This window comes from Oncorhynchus gorbuscha, unplaced genomic scaffold (assembly GCF_021184085.1).
Source record: "Oncorhynchus gorbuscha isolate QuinsamMale2020 ecotype Even-year unplaced genomic scaffold, OgorEven_v1.0 Un_scaffold_2509, whole genome shotgun sequence".
NCBI lineage: Eukaryota > Metazoa > Chordata > Actinopteri > Salmoniformes > Salmonidae > Oncorhynchus > Oncorhynchus gorbuscha.
Window position 1 is genome coordinate 10,714 of NW_025747001.1, and position 16,787 is coordinate 27,500.

A 16,787-nucleotide genomic window follows, 5' to 3' on the forward strand; every position below is an offset into this window, starting at 1 on the left:
TGAGTTTGGAGGGTACTATGGTGTTGAGGGCTGAGTTTGGAGGGTACTATGGTGTTGAGGCTGGGCTGTTTGGAGGGTACTATGGTGTTGAGGGCTGAGTTTGGAGGGTACTATGGTGTTGAGGGCTGAGTTTGGAGGGTACTATGGTGTTGAGGGCTGAGTTTGGAGGGTACTATGGTGTTGAGGGCTGAGTTTGGAGGGTACTATGGTGTTGAGGGCTGAGTTTGGAGGGTACTATGGTGTTGAGGGCTGAGTTTGGTGGTGTGAGGGCTGAGTTTGGAGGGTACTATGGTGTTGAGGGCTGAGTTTGGAGGGTACTATGGTGTTGAAGGCTGAGTTTGGAGGGTACTATGGTGTTGAAGGCTGAGTTTGGAGGGTACTATGGTGTTGAGGGCTGAGTTTGGAGGGTACTATGGTGTTGAGGGCTGAGTTTGCTGGTGTTGAGTTTGGAGGGTACTATGGTGTTGAGGGCTGAGTTTGGAGGGTACTATGGTGTTGAGGGCTGAGTTTGGAGGGTACTATGGTGTTGAAGGCTGAGTTTGGAGGGTACTATGGTGTTGAAGGCTGAGTTTGGAGGGTACTATGGTGTTGAGGGCTGAGTTTGGAGGGTACTATGGTGTTGAGGGCTGAGTTTGGAGGGTACTATGGTGTTGAGGGCTGAGTTTGGAGGGTACTATGGTGTTGAGGGCTGAGTTTGGAGGGAGTACTATGGTGTTGAGGGCTGAGTTTGGAGGGTACTATGGTGTTGAGGGCTGAGTTTGGAGGGGTGTTGACTGGTGTTGAGGGTGTTGAAGGCTGAGTTTTGGAGGGTACTATGGTGTTGAGGGCTGAGTTTGGAGGGTACTATGGTGTTGAGGGCTGAGTTTGGAGGGTACTATGGTGTTGAGGGCTGAGTTTGGAGGGTACTATGGTGTTGAGGGCTGAGTTTGGAGGGTACTATGGTGTTGAGGGCTGAGTTTGGAGGGTACTATGGTGTTGAGGGCTGAGTTTGCTGGTGTTGAGGGCTGAGTTTGGAGGGTACTATGGTGTTGAGGGCTGAGTTTGGAGGGTACTATGGTGTTGAAGGCTGAGTTTGGAGGGTACTATGGTGTTGAGGGCTGAGTTTGGAGGGTACTATGGTGTTGAGGGCTGAGTTTGGAGGGTACTATGGTGTTGAAGGCTGAGTGAGTTGGAGGGTACTATGGTGTTGAGTTTGGCTGAGTTTGGAGGGTACTATGGTGTTGAGGGCTGAGTTTGGAGGGTACTATGGTGTTGAAGGCTGAGTTTGGAGGGTACTATGGTGTTGAGGGAGTTTGGAGGGTACTATGGTGTTGAGTGAGTTTGGAGGGTACTATGGTGTTGAGGGCTGAGTTTGGAGGGTACTATGGTGTTGAGGGCTGAGTTTGGAGGGTACTATGGTGTTGAAGGCTGAGGCTTTGGAGGGTACTATGGTGTTGAGGGCTGAGTTTGGAGGGTACTATGGTGTTGAGGGCTGAGTTTGGTGTTGAAGGCTGAGTTTGGAGGGGTACTATGGTGTTGAGGGCTGAGTTTGGAGGGTACTATGGTGTTGAGGGCTGAGTTTGGAGGGGTGTTGAGGGCTGAGTTTGGAGGGTACTATGGTGTTGGGGCTGAGTTTGGAGGGTGGTTGAGGGCTGAGTTTGGAGGGTACTATGGTGTTGAGGGCTGAGTTTGGAGGGTACTATGGTGTTGAGGGCTGAGTTTGGAGGGTACTATGGTGTTGAGGGCTGAGTTTGGAGGGGTGTTGACTGAGTTTGGAGGGTACTATGGTGTTGAGGCTGAGTTTGGAGGGTACTATGGTGTTGAGGGCTGAGTTTGGAGGGTACTATGGTGTTGAGGGCTGAGTTTGGAGGGTACTATGGTGTTGAGGGCTGAGTTTGGAGGGGGTGTTGAGGGCTGAGTTTGGAGGGTACTATGGTGTTGAGGCTGAGTTTGGAGGGTACTATGGTGTTGAGAGGCTGAGTTTGGAGGGTACTATGGTGTTGAGGGCTGAGTTTGGAGGGTACTATGGTGTTGAAGGCTGAGTTTGGAGGGTACTATGGTGTTGAAGTTTGCTGAGTTTTGGAGGGTACTATGGTGTTGAGGGCTGAGTTTGGAGGGTACTATGGTGTTGAGGGCTGAGTTTGGAGGGTACTATGGTGTTGAGGGCTGAGTTTGGAGGGTACTATGGTGTTGAGGGCTGAGTTTGGAGGGTACTATGGTGTTGAGGCTGAGTTTGGAGGGTACTATGGTGTTGAGGGCTGAGTTTGGAGGGGTGTTGACTGATGGTGGTGTGAGGGCTGAGTTTGGAGGGTACTATGGTGTTGAGGGCTGAGTTTGGAGGGTACTATGGTGTTGAGGGCTGAGTTTGGAGGGTACTATGGTGTTGAGGGCTGAGTTTGGAGGGTACTATGGTGTTGAAGGCTGAGTTTGGAGGGTACTATGGTGTTGAAGGCTGAGCTTGGAGGGTACTATGGTGTTGAAGGCTGAGCTGTAGTCAATGAACAGCATTCTTACATAGGCATTCCTCTTGTCCAGATGGGATAGGGCAGTGTGCAGTGCTCATTCTCTCTGTGTCTCTGTCCTACAGAACTCAGTATACTCTCTTTTCCTATTGTTACACTGACTGACTCTCTCTCTCCCCCTCCCCCTCCCTCCCCCCTCTCCCCTCTCCCTCTTCTTACCCACTCTCTCCATCTCCTCCTCTCTCTCCCTCCCCCCTCTCACCCCTCTCCCTCTTCTTACCCACTCTCTCCCTCTCCTCCTCTCTCTCCCTCCCCCTCTCTCCCCCCCTCCCCCTCTCTCCCCTCTCCCTCTTCTTACTCCCTCTCTCCCTCTCCTCTCTCTCCCTCCCCCTCTCTCCCCTCTCCCTCCCCTTACTCCTTCTCTCCCTCTCCTCCTCTCTCCCTCCCCCTCTCTCCCCTCTCCCTCCCCTTACTCCCTCTCTCCCTCTCCTCCTCTCTCTCCCTCCCCCTCTCTCCCCTTACTCCCTCTCTCCCTCTCCTCCTCTCTCTCCCACCTCCCACCCTCTCCCCTCTCCCCTCCCCTTACTCCTTCTCTCCCTCTCCTCCTCTCTCTCCCTCCCCCCTCTCCCTCTCTCCCTCCCCTTACTCCCTCTCTCCTCTCTCTCTCTCCTCCAGGAGGGCTACCACTCCTGGCGTCCCAAGGAGAAAATCCTCCTGGATAGTAACAACAATGAGAACTCGGTCCCCAAAGACTTTGACACTGTTGTTGACAGCAACAGCAACCTTGGGGCGCGGTCTCAGCGCCAGCGAATGGCAGGAAACACCGCCAAACACAAACCGGACAAGGCCCTAAGGCAAGGCATTCTGGGAAAGGCCTTTCCCAATGAGGTCAACGAGGTTATTCAGCAGTACCCTCTTCCTCCACAGCAGCCCGGAGGAGCGGGACCTAAAGATTACCACGCATACAAACGACCCAAACCACACTCCCAGCTGTCCACTAAACCCACTACACCTTCCCCCTCTCCCTCCATCAAAACATCCAATAAGCATCAGCGACATCAGCAACCCAGGAAGTCGGCGACTGCGGCTCCTGTGCGGGGGCAGCGGAGGGAGAAGCACCAGTGTGAGATCAGTGGGAAGGAGGCCATCTCGGCTCTGTCGAGAGCCAAGACCAGGGTGTGTCGTCAGCAGATAGCTGAGGTGTACTGCAGACACAAGGAGAGGACACTGATGCCGGAGACCGTCCCTCGATACTGCACCATAGAAGGTGAGTCTCATAGTGAATGCACCATATTACCTATATAGAGACCTACGGCTCCTGGTGAAAAGTAGTGCACTATATCATAATCACCTATTCCCCAAGTACACTGGGAATGTGCCTCAGTGAGAAGGTGCTGCCTCAGTGTTTGGAATTTTATGAATAATGACTAAACAATATCTACATTTTAAATAGAACTATAACTAATGAAACTTCTACTATGTTTTATTATATCTGATTAATAATGTTCATTCATAAGGAAGGGATTGTGTAACATGAAACAGGGAGTAATTAAACATAATAAATACCATTCCAGCTGGGTTGGGGAGGAATGGGTTGTGGGTTTTAAGTAAGCAGAAAGGGTCGTTAACCTGTGGTTGTAACGACTCAGCTTAGCTCTGGGATGTTTAGATAAGGCAGTGTGTGTTTTCCATTAGAACTGTCTGCTGAATAGTGATGGATGGAGACTTCAGATGTTTCATCTTGATATAAGTGTGTGTCTGGAGTGAGTGAGGGGGTGAGCGAGGGGTGAGTGAGCGAAGGGGTGAGCGAGCGAGGGGGTGTGAGCGAAGGGGTGAGCGAGCGAGGGGGTGAACGAGCGAGGGGTGAGCGAGCGAGGGCGTGAGTGAGCGAAGGGGGTGAGTGAACGAGGGGTGAGTGAGCGAAGGGGGTGAGTGAGCGAGGGGGTGAGCGAGGGGGTGAGCGAGCGAGGGTGAGCGAGCGAGGGGGGGTGAGCGAGCGAGGGGGTGAGCGAGCGAGGGTGAGCGAGCGAGTGAGCGAGGGGGTGAGTGAGCGAGCAAGGGGTGAGCGAGCGAGGGGGTGAGCGAGCGAGGGGGTGAGTGAGCGAAGGGGTGAGCGAGCGAGGGGGTGAGTGAGCGAGGGGGTGAGTGAGCAGCGGGGGTGAGTGAGCGAGCGAGGTGGGCCTCGGTGAGCGAGCGAGGGGTGAGTGGCGAGGGGTGAGCCTCGAGCGAGGGGGTGAGTGAGTGAGCGAAGGGGTGAGTGAGCGAGCGAGGGCTGTGAGCGAGGGTGAGTGAGCGAGCGAGGGGTGAGTGAGCGAGCGGGGTGAGGAGGAGGGGGTGAGCGAGCGAGGGGTGAGTGAGCGGGGGGAGTGAGCGAGCGAGGGGGTGAGCGAGCGAGGGGTGAGTGAGCGAGGGGGTGAGCGAGCGAGGGGTGAGTGAGCGAGGGGTGAGCGAGCGAGGGGGTGAGTGAGCGAGCGAGGGGTGAGTGAGCGTGAGCGAGGGGGTGAGTGAGCGAAGGGGTGAGTGAGCGAGGGGCGAGCGAGGGGGTGAGTGGTGCGAGTGAGGGGGCTGAGTGAGCGAAGGGGTGAGTGAGGGGGTGAGTGAGCGAAGGGGTGGTGAGCGGCTGAGGGGTGAGCGAGGGGGTGAGTGAGCGAAGGGGTGAGCCTTAGCGAGGGGGGTGAGAGCGAGGGGGTGAGTGAGCGAGGTGAGTGAGTGAGCGAGGGGGTGAGTGAGCGAGGGGAGTGAGCGAGTGAGGGCTGAGCGAGGGGGGTGAGAGTGAGCGAGGGGGTTGAGTGAGGGGTGGGAATAAACCTTTGAACCTGTTTCCTCCTGGTCGATAGGAGGAAGGACATTTTATAACCTATGACGTCATATTGTGTATATAAACTGTTGTTTTTGGTTCCATGAGCAGCGAGCTCCGAGAATAAATACTATTATCTAATTTTGATAAGACTGGTCTCTGTCTATTTTATGCAAATAGGAATCTCACAAATTCTTATAAAATAGACTGAGTGATTTAATGAATGTACACATATAGGAATTATGAAATTCCAATGACACTCAGTGCGAAGGGGCTGCCTTAGTGAGAAGGGGCTGCCTTAGTGAGAAGGGGCTGCCTTAGTGAGAAGGGGCTGCCTCAGTGAGAAGGGGCTGCCTTAGTGAGAAGGGGCTGCCTTAGTGAGAAGGGGCTGTCTTAGTGAGAAGGGGCTGTCTTAGTGAGAAGGGGCTGTCTTAGTGAGAAGGGGCTGTCTTAGTGAGAAGGGGCTGTCTTAGTGAGAAGGGGCTGTCTTAGTGAGAAGGGGCTGCCTTAGTGAGAAGGGGCTGTCTTAGTGAGAAGGGGCTGCCTTAGTGAGAAGGGGCTGTCTTAGTGAGAAGGGGCTGTCTTAGTGAGAAGGGGCTGTCTTAGTGAGAAGGGGCTGTCTTAGTGAGGGGCTGCCTTAGTGAGAAGGGGCTGCCTCAGTGACAAGGTGCTGCCTTAGTGACAAGGTGCTGCCTCGGTGACAAGGTGCTGCCTCGGTGACAAGGTGCTGCCTCGGTGACAAGGTGCTGCCTCGGTGACAAGGTGCTGCCTCGGTGACAAGGTGCTGCCTCAGTGACAAGGTGCTGCCAAGGTGCTGCCTTAGTGACAAGGTGCTGCCTTGGTGACAAGGTGCTGCCTTGGTGACAAGGTGCTGTCTTGGTGACAAGGTGCTGCTTGGTGCTGCCTTGGTGACAAGGTGCTGCCTTGGTGACAAGGTGCTGTCTTGGTGACAAGGTGCTGTCTTGGTGACAAGGTGCTGCCAGTAATAGACAATAGACAAACAGAACACAGACACAAGTCCACACAGACGTCAAACAATATAGACAATATCAGAGCAATAAAAATAAAACATACAACTCTGGAGTGGAGGCTGATTACAGGAGGAATGTACCATTTATAGAGGGGAGATACACTGAGTGGACAAAACATTAGGAATGAATCCAGGTCTAAGCTATGATCCCTTATTGATGTCACCTGTTAAATCCTCTTCAATCAGTGTAGATGAAGGGGAGGAGACCTGGTTAAAGATGAAGGGGAGGAGACCTGGTTAAAGGAGGGTTGTTAAGCCTTGAGACGACTGAGACATGGATTGTGTCTGTGTTGCCATTCAGAGGGCAAGACAACATATTAGTGCCTTTGAACGGGGTATGGTAGTAGGTGCCAGGTGCACCGGTTTGTGTCAAGAACTGCAACGCTGCTGGGTTTTTCCACACTCAACAGGCGTGTGTTCCAATGGCACGTTGTGTTAGCTAATCCAAGTTTATCATTTTAAAAGGCGAATCGATCATTAGAAAACCCTTTTGCAATTATGTTGATTTGTTGCAATTATGTTGCAATTATTATGTATCTGGAGCATCAGTATGTGTGGGTTCGATTACAGGCCCAAAATGGTCAGAAACAAAGCACTTTCTTCTGAAACTTGTCAGTCTATTCTTGTTCTGAGAAATGAAGACTATTCCATGCGAGAAATTGCCCCAAGAAACTGAAGATCTCGTACAACGCCGTGTACAACTCCCTTCACAGAACAGCATAAACGGAACCCTCGGGAGAGTCCTGACTTCTGTCTCCACGGTGACAGTCCTGAGTTCTGTCTCCACGGTGACAGTCTTGACTTCTGTCTCCACGGTGACAGTCTGACTTCTGTCTCCACGGTGACAGTCCTGACTTCTGTCTCCACGGTGACCGTCCTGATTTCTATCTCCACGGTGACAGTCCTGAGTTCTGTCTCCACGGTGACAGACTTGACTTCTGTCTCCACGGTGACAGTCCTGACTTCTGTCTCCACGGTGACAGTCCTGACTTCTGTCTCCACGGTGACCATCCTGATTTCTGTCTCCACGGTGACCGTCCTGATTTCTGTCTCCACGGTGACAGTCCTGACTTCTGTCTCCACGGTGACAGTCCTGACTTCTGTCTCCACGGTGACAGTCCTGACTTCTGTCTCCACGGTGACAGTCCTGACGTCCACGGTGACAGTCCTGACTTCTGTGTCCACGGTGACAGTCCTGACTTCTGTCTCCACGGTAACCGTCCTGATTTCTATCTCCACGGTGACAAGTACTCTTCTCCTTCCTCTGTCTCTCAATTTTTGCACAACAAAATGTTGAGAGAAATCAGCTTTTTGTTCGTACGGAACGTTTCTGGGATCTTTTACTTCATCTCATGAAACACTTTTACATGTTGCCTTTATATTTTTGTTCAGTGTAGATATATATATATATAAGAAGTAAATGCTATTTCAAATTATTATTATATTGAGCGCGGTCATTTGGCTGACCCAATTACCATCGTCCAGAGTACCATGACCGTCACAGCCCTGTAACATAATGAATAGAACGGGCGTGGAACCTCTCACTCTATTCATTATGTTTCTATGTCAGCACATGCGGTCAGGAGCGGAGGAGGAGAGGAGAAAACCTACATCTAAAAATGTATACATGTTATTACTTTTTAGTTGCTATTTGAACAGTTAGGACAGAGACCACAGTCATTTGGCTGGACAATTACCCTCATCCAGAATTACATGACCGCCACACTCATACTTGTTTCCTTACCTTGTCCTATATCGTTGTCTCCTACCCCTTGTCACCTCTCCTTGTCTCCTACCCCTTGTCACCTATCTTTGTCTCCTTGCTGTGTCTCCTCTCCTCGTCTACTCTCCATGTATCCTATGCCTGTCTCCTCCCCTTGTCACCTCTCCTTGTCTCCCCTCCTTGTCACCTATCCTCGTCTCCTTGCCGTGTCTCCTCTCCTTGTCTCCTCTCCTTGTCTCCTCTCCATGTATCCTACCCTTGTCTCCTCCCCTTGTCACCTCTCCTTGTCACCTATCCTTTCCTCCTTGCTTTGTCTCCTCGCCTTGTCTCCTCCACTTGTCTCCTCTCCTTGTCTTTTGTCCTTGTCACCTCACCATCCCCAGAGGGAAGAGAAAGACAGAGGGGAGGGAAAGAGTACGTTTCACCCTGAAGACAGAATGAAGGGTTCTCCCGAGGGTTCCGTCTAGAACTCCCCAGGGAGGTTGCCTTGCCAGTGCCTGATCTATTTAGGGAACATTCCACCACATTCACTGCTCTATGGCTGTGTCCCAAACACCACCCTGTTCACTTTATACTACACTCTGGCAAAAAGTAGTGCACTATATAGGGCATAGGGTGCCATTTGAGCTGCATCGTATACTACTCTACTTACTATAGGGCAGTGCCCACGCCAAGCCACTGTAATTACACACTAGTTAGTAGAGGAGTTAGATAGAGAAGTGCTGAGTAAAGCCTGTGTGTGTGGGGGGGGGGGGGCGAGCTTGACTAAAGATAGACTCTGTCATCCGCCCAGAAAGTTTAAGGTTTAGATTCTGCGTTTAATTTATATGATTATACGTCTCTTTGATGATGCAGTAAGGGAGAGGAAAGGATATCTATAGCTTTAGAATGGCTGGATGGTGTTGGCTGCCTGGGTGACTAGTGTTGGCTGGCTGGCTGGCTGGGTGACTAGTGTTGGCTGGCTGGGTGACTAGTATTGCCTGGCTCGCTGGGTGACTAGTGTTGGCTGGCTGGCTGGCTGGGTGACTAGTGTTGGCTGGCTGGGTGACTAGTATTGCCTGGCTGGCTGGGTGACTAGTGTTGGCTGGCTGGCTAGTTGGCTGACTAGTGTTGGCTGGCTGGCTAGTTGGCTGACTAGTGTTGGCTGGCTGGCTAGTTGGTTGACTAGTGTTTGCTGGCTGGCTAGTTGGCTGACTAGTGTTGGCTGGCTAGTTGGCTGACTAGTGTTGGCTGGCTGGCTAGTTGGCTGACTAGTGTTGGCTGGCTGGCTAGTTGGTTGACTAGTGTTGGCTGGCTGGCTAGTTGGTTGACTAGTGTTTGCTGGCTGGCTAGTTGGCTGACTAGTGTTGGCTGGCTAGTTGGCTGACTAGTGTTGGCTGGCTGGCTAGTTGGCTGGCTAGTGTTGGCTGGCTGGCTAGCTGGCTGACTAGTGTTGGCTGGCTGGCTAGTTGGCTGGCTAGTGTTGGCTGGCTGGCTAGTTGGCTGACTCGTGTTGGCTGGCTGGCTAGTTGGCTGGCTAGTGTTGGCTGGCTGGCTAGTTGGTTGACTAGTGTTTGCTGGCTGGCTAGTTGGCTGACTAGTGTTGGCTGGCTGGCTAGTTGGCTGGCTAGTGTTGGCTGGCTGGCTAGTGTTGGCTGGCTGGCTAGTTGGCTGGCTAGTGTTGACTGGCTGTCATATGTGCCGAATACAACAGGTATAGACTTTACCCTGAAATGCTTACTTACGAGCCCTTATTCAACAATGCAGATTAGAACCAGGGACTGTAGTGACACCTCTTGCACTGAGATGCAGTGCCATTTAGACCTAGGCTCCACTCAGGAGCCCACTACTGCCCCGTTGATGTGGATGGGTGTGTGCTCGCCCCTCCATGTCCTTTAGTCCTCGATCAGCTCCAGGTCTCTGACATCCTCCCTCTCATCGTCGTCGGTGATTGGGCCTACCACTGTCGTGTCATCAGCAAACTTGATAATGGTGTTGGAGTTGTGCGTTACCACACTGTCGTGTGTGAAGAGGGAGTACAGGAGGGGACCAAGCACACACCCCTGAGGGGCCCACATGTTGAGGGTCATCGTGGCAGATGTGTTGTTACCTACTGTTTTCACAATGCCCCAGTGTAGCAGGAAGTTAAAAACCTACTGTTTTCACACCACCCCAGTGTAGCAGGAAGTTAAAAACCTACTGTTTTCACAATGCCCCAGTGTAGCAGGAAGTTAAAAACCTACTGTTTTCACACCACCCCAGTGTAGCAGGAAGTTAAAAACCTACTGTTTTCACACCACCCCAGTGTAGCAGGAAGTTAAAAACCTACTGTTTTCACACCACCCCAGTGTAGCAGGAAGTTAAAAACCTACTGTTTTCACACCACCCCAGTGTAGCAGGAAGTTAAAAACCTACTGTTTTCACACCACCCCAGTGTAGCAGGAAGTTAAAAACCTACTGTTTTCACAATGCCCCAGTGTAGCAGGAAGTTAAAAACCTACTGTTTTCACACCACCCCAGTGTAGCAGGAAGTTAAAAACCTACTGTTTTCACAATGCCCCAGTGTAGCAGGAAGTTAAAAACCTACTGTTTTCACACCACCCCAGTGTAGCAGGAAGTTAAAAACCTACTGTTTTCACACCACCCCAGTGTAGCAGGAAGTTAAAAACCTACTGTTTTCACACCACCCCAGTGTAGCAGGAAGTTAAAAACCTACTGTTTTCACACCACCCCAGTGTAGCAGGAAGTTAAAAACCTACTGTTTTCACACCACCCCAGTGTAGCAGGAAGTTAAAAACCTACTGTTTTCACAATGCCCCAGTGTAGCAGGAAGTTAAAAACCTACTGTTTTCACACCACCCCAGTGTAGCAGGAAGTTAAAAACCTACTGTTTTCACAATGCCCCAGTGTAGCAGGAAGTTAAAAACCTAGTGTTTTCACACCACCCCAGTGTAGCAGGAAGTTAAAAACCTACTGTTTTCACACCACCCCAGTGTAGCAGGAAGTTAAAAACCTACTGTTTTCACAAAGCCCCAGTGTAGCAGGAAGTTAAAAACCTACTGTTTCACAATGCCCCTGTGTAGCAGGAAGTTAAAAACCTACTGTTTCACAACGCCCCTGTGTAGCAGGAAGTTAAAAACCTACTGTTTCACAACGCCCCTGTGTAGCAGGAAGTTAAAAACCTACTGTTTCACAACGCCCCTGTGTAGCAGGAAGTTAAAAACCTACTGTTTCACACCGCCCCTGTGTAGCAGGAAGTTAAAAACCTACTGTTTCACAACACCCCTGTGTAGCAGGAAGTTAAAAACCTACTGTTTTCACACCGCCCCAGTGTAGCAGGAAGTTAGAAACCTACTGTTTTCACAACACCCCAGTGTAGCAGGAAGTTAAAAACCTACTGTTTTCACACCACCCCAGAGTAGCTCCCCTGTAAAGCCTTGCCTATGTGCCTCAGAGAGGGGCCTAGACAGGGACGCATGGTGCTGGGAGAGAGAGATATTTATACACACAGGGTAGACCTTACACCAACCACCAATGGTAGAGAGGGAGAGTGTGTGTGTGCACTCACGTGTGTGTGTGTGTGTGTGTATGCGTGTGTATGCGTGTGTGTGTGTGTGTGTGTGTGTGTGTGTGTGTGTGTGTGTGTGTGTGTGTGTGTGTGTGTGTGTGTGTGTGTGTGTGTGTGTGTGTGTGTGTGTGTCCATGTGATGTTTGTGTGTGTCGGTCCATGTGATGTGTGTGTGTGTGTGTGTGTGTGTGTGTGTGTGTGTGTGTGTGTGTGTGTGTGTGTGTGTGTGTGTGTGTGTGTGTGTGTGTGTGTGTGTGTGTGTGTGTGTGTGTGTGTGTGTGTGTGTGTGTGTGTGTGGGTCCATGTGATGTTTGTGTGTGTCGGTCCATGTGATGTGTGTGTGTGTGTATGGGTCCGTGTGTGTGTGTGGGTCCATGTGATGTGTGTGTGTGTGTAGGAGTTTGGGAGTAATGGAAGGGTGGATGGACAACTGAAAGGGACGAAGAGTGGAAAGGAGAGTTTAGTAAAAACGTTTACAAACTACTGCTCCATACTGAGGTCACCATCTAAACATCAACATACTACTGCTCCATACTGAGGTCACCGTCTAAACATCAACATACTACTGAGGTCACCATCTAAACATCAACATACTACTGCTCCATACTGAGGTCACCATCTAAACATCAACATACTACTGCTCCATACTGAGGTCACCATCTAAACATCAACATACTACTGCTCCATACTGAGGTCACCATCTAAACATCAACATACTACAGCTCCATACTGAGGTCACCATCTAAACATCAACATACTACTGCTCCATACTGAGGTCACCATCTAAACATCAACATACTACTGCTCCATACTGAGGTCACCGTCTAAACATCAACATACTACTGCTCCATACTGAGGTCACCATCTAAACATCAACATACTACTGCTCCATACTGAGGTCACCGTCTAAACATCAACATACTACTGCTCCATACTGAGGTCACCGTCTAAACATCAACATACTACAGCTCCATACTGAGGTCACCATCTAAACATCAACATACTACAGCTCCATACTGAGGTCACCATCTAAACATCAACATACTACAGCTCCATACTGAGGTCACCGTCTAAACATCAACATACTACTGAGGTCACCATCTAAACATCAACATACTACTGCACCATACTGAGGTCACCATCTAAACATCAACATACTACTGCTCCATACTGAGGTCACCATCTAAACATCAACATACTACTGAGGTCACCATCTAAACATCAACATACTACTGCTCCATACTGAGGTCACCATCTAAACATCAACATACTACTGCTCCATACTGAGGTCACCATCTAAACATCAACATACTACTGCTCCATACTGAGGTCACCATCTAAACATCAACATACTACTGCTCCATACTGAGGTCACCATCTAAACATCAACATACTACTGCTCCATACTGAGGTCACCATCTAAACATCAACATACTACTGCTCCATACTGAGGTCACCATCTAAACATCAACATACTACTGCTCCATACTGAGGTCACCATCTAAACATCAACATACTACTGCTCCATACTGAGGTCACCATCTAAACATCAACATACTACAGCTCCATACTGAGGTCACCGTCTAAACATCAACATACTACTGCTCCATACTGAGGTCACCATCTAAACATCAACATACTACTGCTCCATACTGAGGTCACCATCTAAACATCAACATACTACTGAGGTCACCATCTAAACATCAACATACTGCTCCATACTGGTCACCATCTAAACATCAACATACTACTGCTCCATACTGAGGTCACCATCTAAACATCAACATACTACTGCTCCATACTGAGGTCACCATCTAAACATCAACATACTACTGCTCCATACTGAGGTCACCATCTAAACATCAACATACTACTGAGGTCACCATCTAAACATCAACATACTACTGCTCCATACTGAGGTCACCATCTAAACATCAACATACTACTGCTCCATACTGAGGTCACCATCTAAACATCAACATACTACTGCTCCATACTGAGGTCACCATCTAAACATCAACATACTACTGCTCCATACTGAGGTCACCATCTAAACATCAACATACTACTGCTCCATACTGAGGTCACCATCTAAACATCAACATACTACTGCTCCATACTGAGGTCACCATCAACATACTAATACTGATCTAAACATCAACATACTACTGCTCCATACTGAGGTCACCATCTAAACATCAACATACTACTGCTCCATACTGAGGTCACCATCTAAACATCAACATACTACTGCTCCATACTGAGGTCACCATCTAAACATCAACATACTACTGCTCCATACTGAGGTCACCATCTAAACATCAACATACTACTGCTCCATACTGAGGTCACCATCTAAACATCAACATACTACTGCTCCATACTGAGGTCACCATCTAAACATCAACATACTACTGCTCCATACTGAGGTCACCGTCTAAACATCAACATACTACTGCTCCATACTGAGGTCACCATCTAAACATCAACATACTACTGCTCCATACTGAGGTCACCATCTAAACATCAACATACTACTGCTCCATACTGAGGTCACCATCTAAACATCAACATACTACTGCTCCATACTGAGGTCACCATCTAAACATCAACATACTACTGCTCCATACTGAGGTCACCATCTAAACATCAACATACTACTGCTCCATACTGAGGTCACCATCTAAACATCAACATACTACTGCTCCATACTGAGGTCACCATCTAAACATCAACATACTACTGCTCCATACTGAGGTCACCATCTAAACATCAACATACTACTGAGGTCACCATCTAAACATCAACATACTGCTGCTCCATACTGAGGTCACCATCTAAACATCAACATACTACTGCTCCATACTGAGGTCACCATCTAAACATCAACATACTACTGCTCCATACTGAGGTCACCATCTAAACATCAACATACTACTGCTCCATACTGAGGTCACCATCTAAACATCAACATACTACTGCTCCATACTGAGGTCACCATCTAAACATCAACATACTACTGCTCCATACTGAGGTCACCATCTAAACATCAACATACTACTGCTCCATACTGAGGTCACCATCTAAACATCAACATACTACTGAGGTCACCATCTAAACATCAACATACTACTGCTCCATACTGAGGTCACCATCTAAACATCAACATACTACTGCTCCATACTGAGGTCACCATCTAAACATCAACATACTACTGCTCCATACTGAGGTCACCGTCTAAACATCAACATACTGAGGTCACCGTCTAATGCACAGTTGGGTTGTCCCCTGCCATTAGATCATTTTGGTACAGCCCATCCCCCTGTTGGGTTGTCCCCTGCCATTAGATCATTTTGGTACAACCCATCCCCCTGTTGGGTTGTCCCCCGCCATTGTTCATTTTGGTACAGCCCATCCCCCTGTTGGGTTGTCCCCCGCCATTAGATCATTTTGGTACAGCCCATCCCCCTGTTCTGATTATCAGCTGTTGTTGTCAAACACACGTGGGTCTGGAAACGATTCTCTTCCTCAATACTGTGCAGTGAATTCCCACTAGATGAAAAGCCTAAATGAGTATGACATCCTGGCATTTAATGCATGCAAATGCATTTCTATTTGTGCACTCTACTATTTACCACAGCTTCCTACGGTAATAAAGTTACCCCTGTCTTCTTCCTACCTTCCCTGTGTGTGTACGTGTGTGTGTGTGTGTGTGTGTGTGTGTGTGTGTGTGTGTGTGTGTGTGCGTGCGTGCGTGCGTGCGTGCGTGCGTGCGTATGCGCGCGTGTGTGTGTGTGTCTCTCCAGGTAAGGCCAATGTGAATGTACAGTGGGATGAGGGCTCAGAGCAGACTGCCCCTGCTGTGCCAGTTCGCATCGTCTTCGTCTTGGTGGTCCATGGCAGAGCGTCTCGGCAGTTCCAACGCCTGTTCAAGGCCATCTACCATACCTCACACTACTACTATATACATGTAGACCAGGTACGACCATCTACCATACCTCACACTACTATTATATACATGTAGACTACTACAGACCATCTACCATGCCTCACACTACTACTATATACATGTAGACTACTACAGACCATCTACCATACCTCACACTACTACTATATACATGTAGACCAGGTACGACCATCTACCATACCTCACACTACTAAATCAAATTCAAATCAAATTTATTTATATAGCCCTTCGTACATCAGCTGATATCTCAAAGTGCTGTACAGAAACCCAGCCTAAAACCCCAAACAGCAAACAATGCAGGTGTAAAAGCACGGTGGCTAGGAAAAACTCCCTAGAAAGGCCAAAACCTAGGAAGAAACCTAGAGAGGAACCGGGCTATGTGGGGTGGCCAGTCCTCTTCTGGCTGTGCCGGGTAGAGATTATAACAGAACATGACCAAGATGTTCAAATGTTCATAAATGACCAGCATGGTCAAATAATAATAAGGCAGAACAGTTGAAACTGGAGCAGCAGCACAGTCAGGTGGACTGGGGACAGCAAGGAGCCATCATGTCAGGTAGTCCTGGGGCACGGTCCTAGGGCTCAGGTCCTCCGAGAGAGAGAAAGAAAGAAAGAAAGAGAGAATTAGAGAGAGCATATGTGGGGTGGCCAGTCCTCTTCTGGCTGTGCCGGGTGGAGATTATAACAGAACGTGGCCAAGATGTTCAAATGTTCATAAATGACCAGCATGGTTGAATAATAGTAAGGCAGAACAGTTGAAACTGGAGCAGGAGCATGGCCAGGTGGACTGGGGACAGCAAGGAGTCCTCATGTCAGGTAGTCCTGAGACATGGTCCTAGGGCCCAGGCCAGTTGAAACTGGAGCAGCAGCATGGCCAGGTGGACTGGGGACAGCAAGGAGTCATCATGTCAGGTAGTCCTGGGGCATGGTCCTAGGGCTCAGGTCCTCCGAGAGAGAGAAAGAAAGAGAGAAGGAGAGAATTAGAGAACGCACACTTAGATTCACACAGGACACCTGAATAGGACAGGAGAAGTACTCCAGATAAACAAACTGACCCCAGCCCCCCGACACATAAACTACTGCAGCATAAATACTGGAGGCTGAGACAGGAGGGGTCAGGAGACACTGTGGCCCCATCCGAGGATGGGGCCATGTATATACTACTATATACATGTAGACCAGGTACGACCATCTACCATACCTCGCACTACTACTATATACATGTAGACTACTACAGACCATCTACCATACCTCACACTACTACTATATACATGTAGACCAG

At 49.4% G+C, this 16,787-nt stretch overlaps 1 pseudogene; it reads left to right on the top strand.

The window, feature by feature from the left end:
- The first annotated feature begins 3,116 nt into the window (after nucleotides 1-3,116).
- The window catches only part of LOC124025881, a 36,674-nt pseudogene continuing 23,003 nt past the window's right edge, over nucleotides 3,117-16,787 (top strand).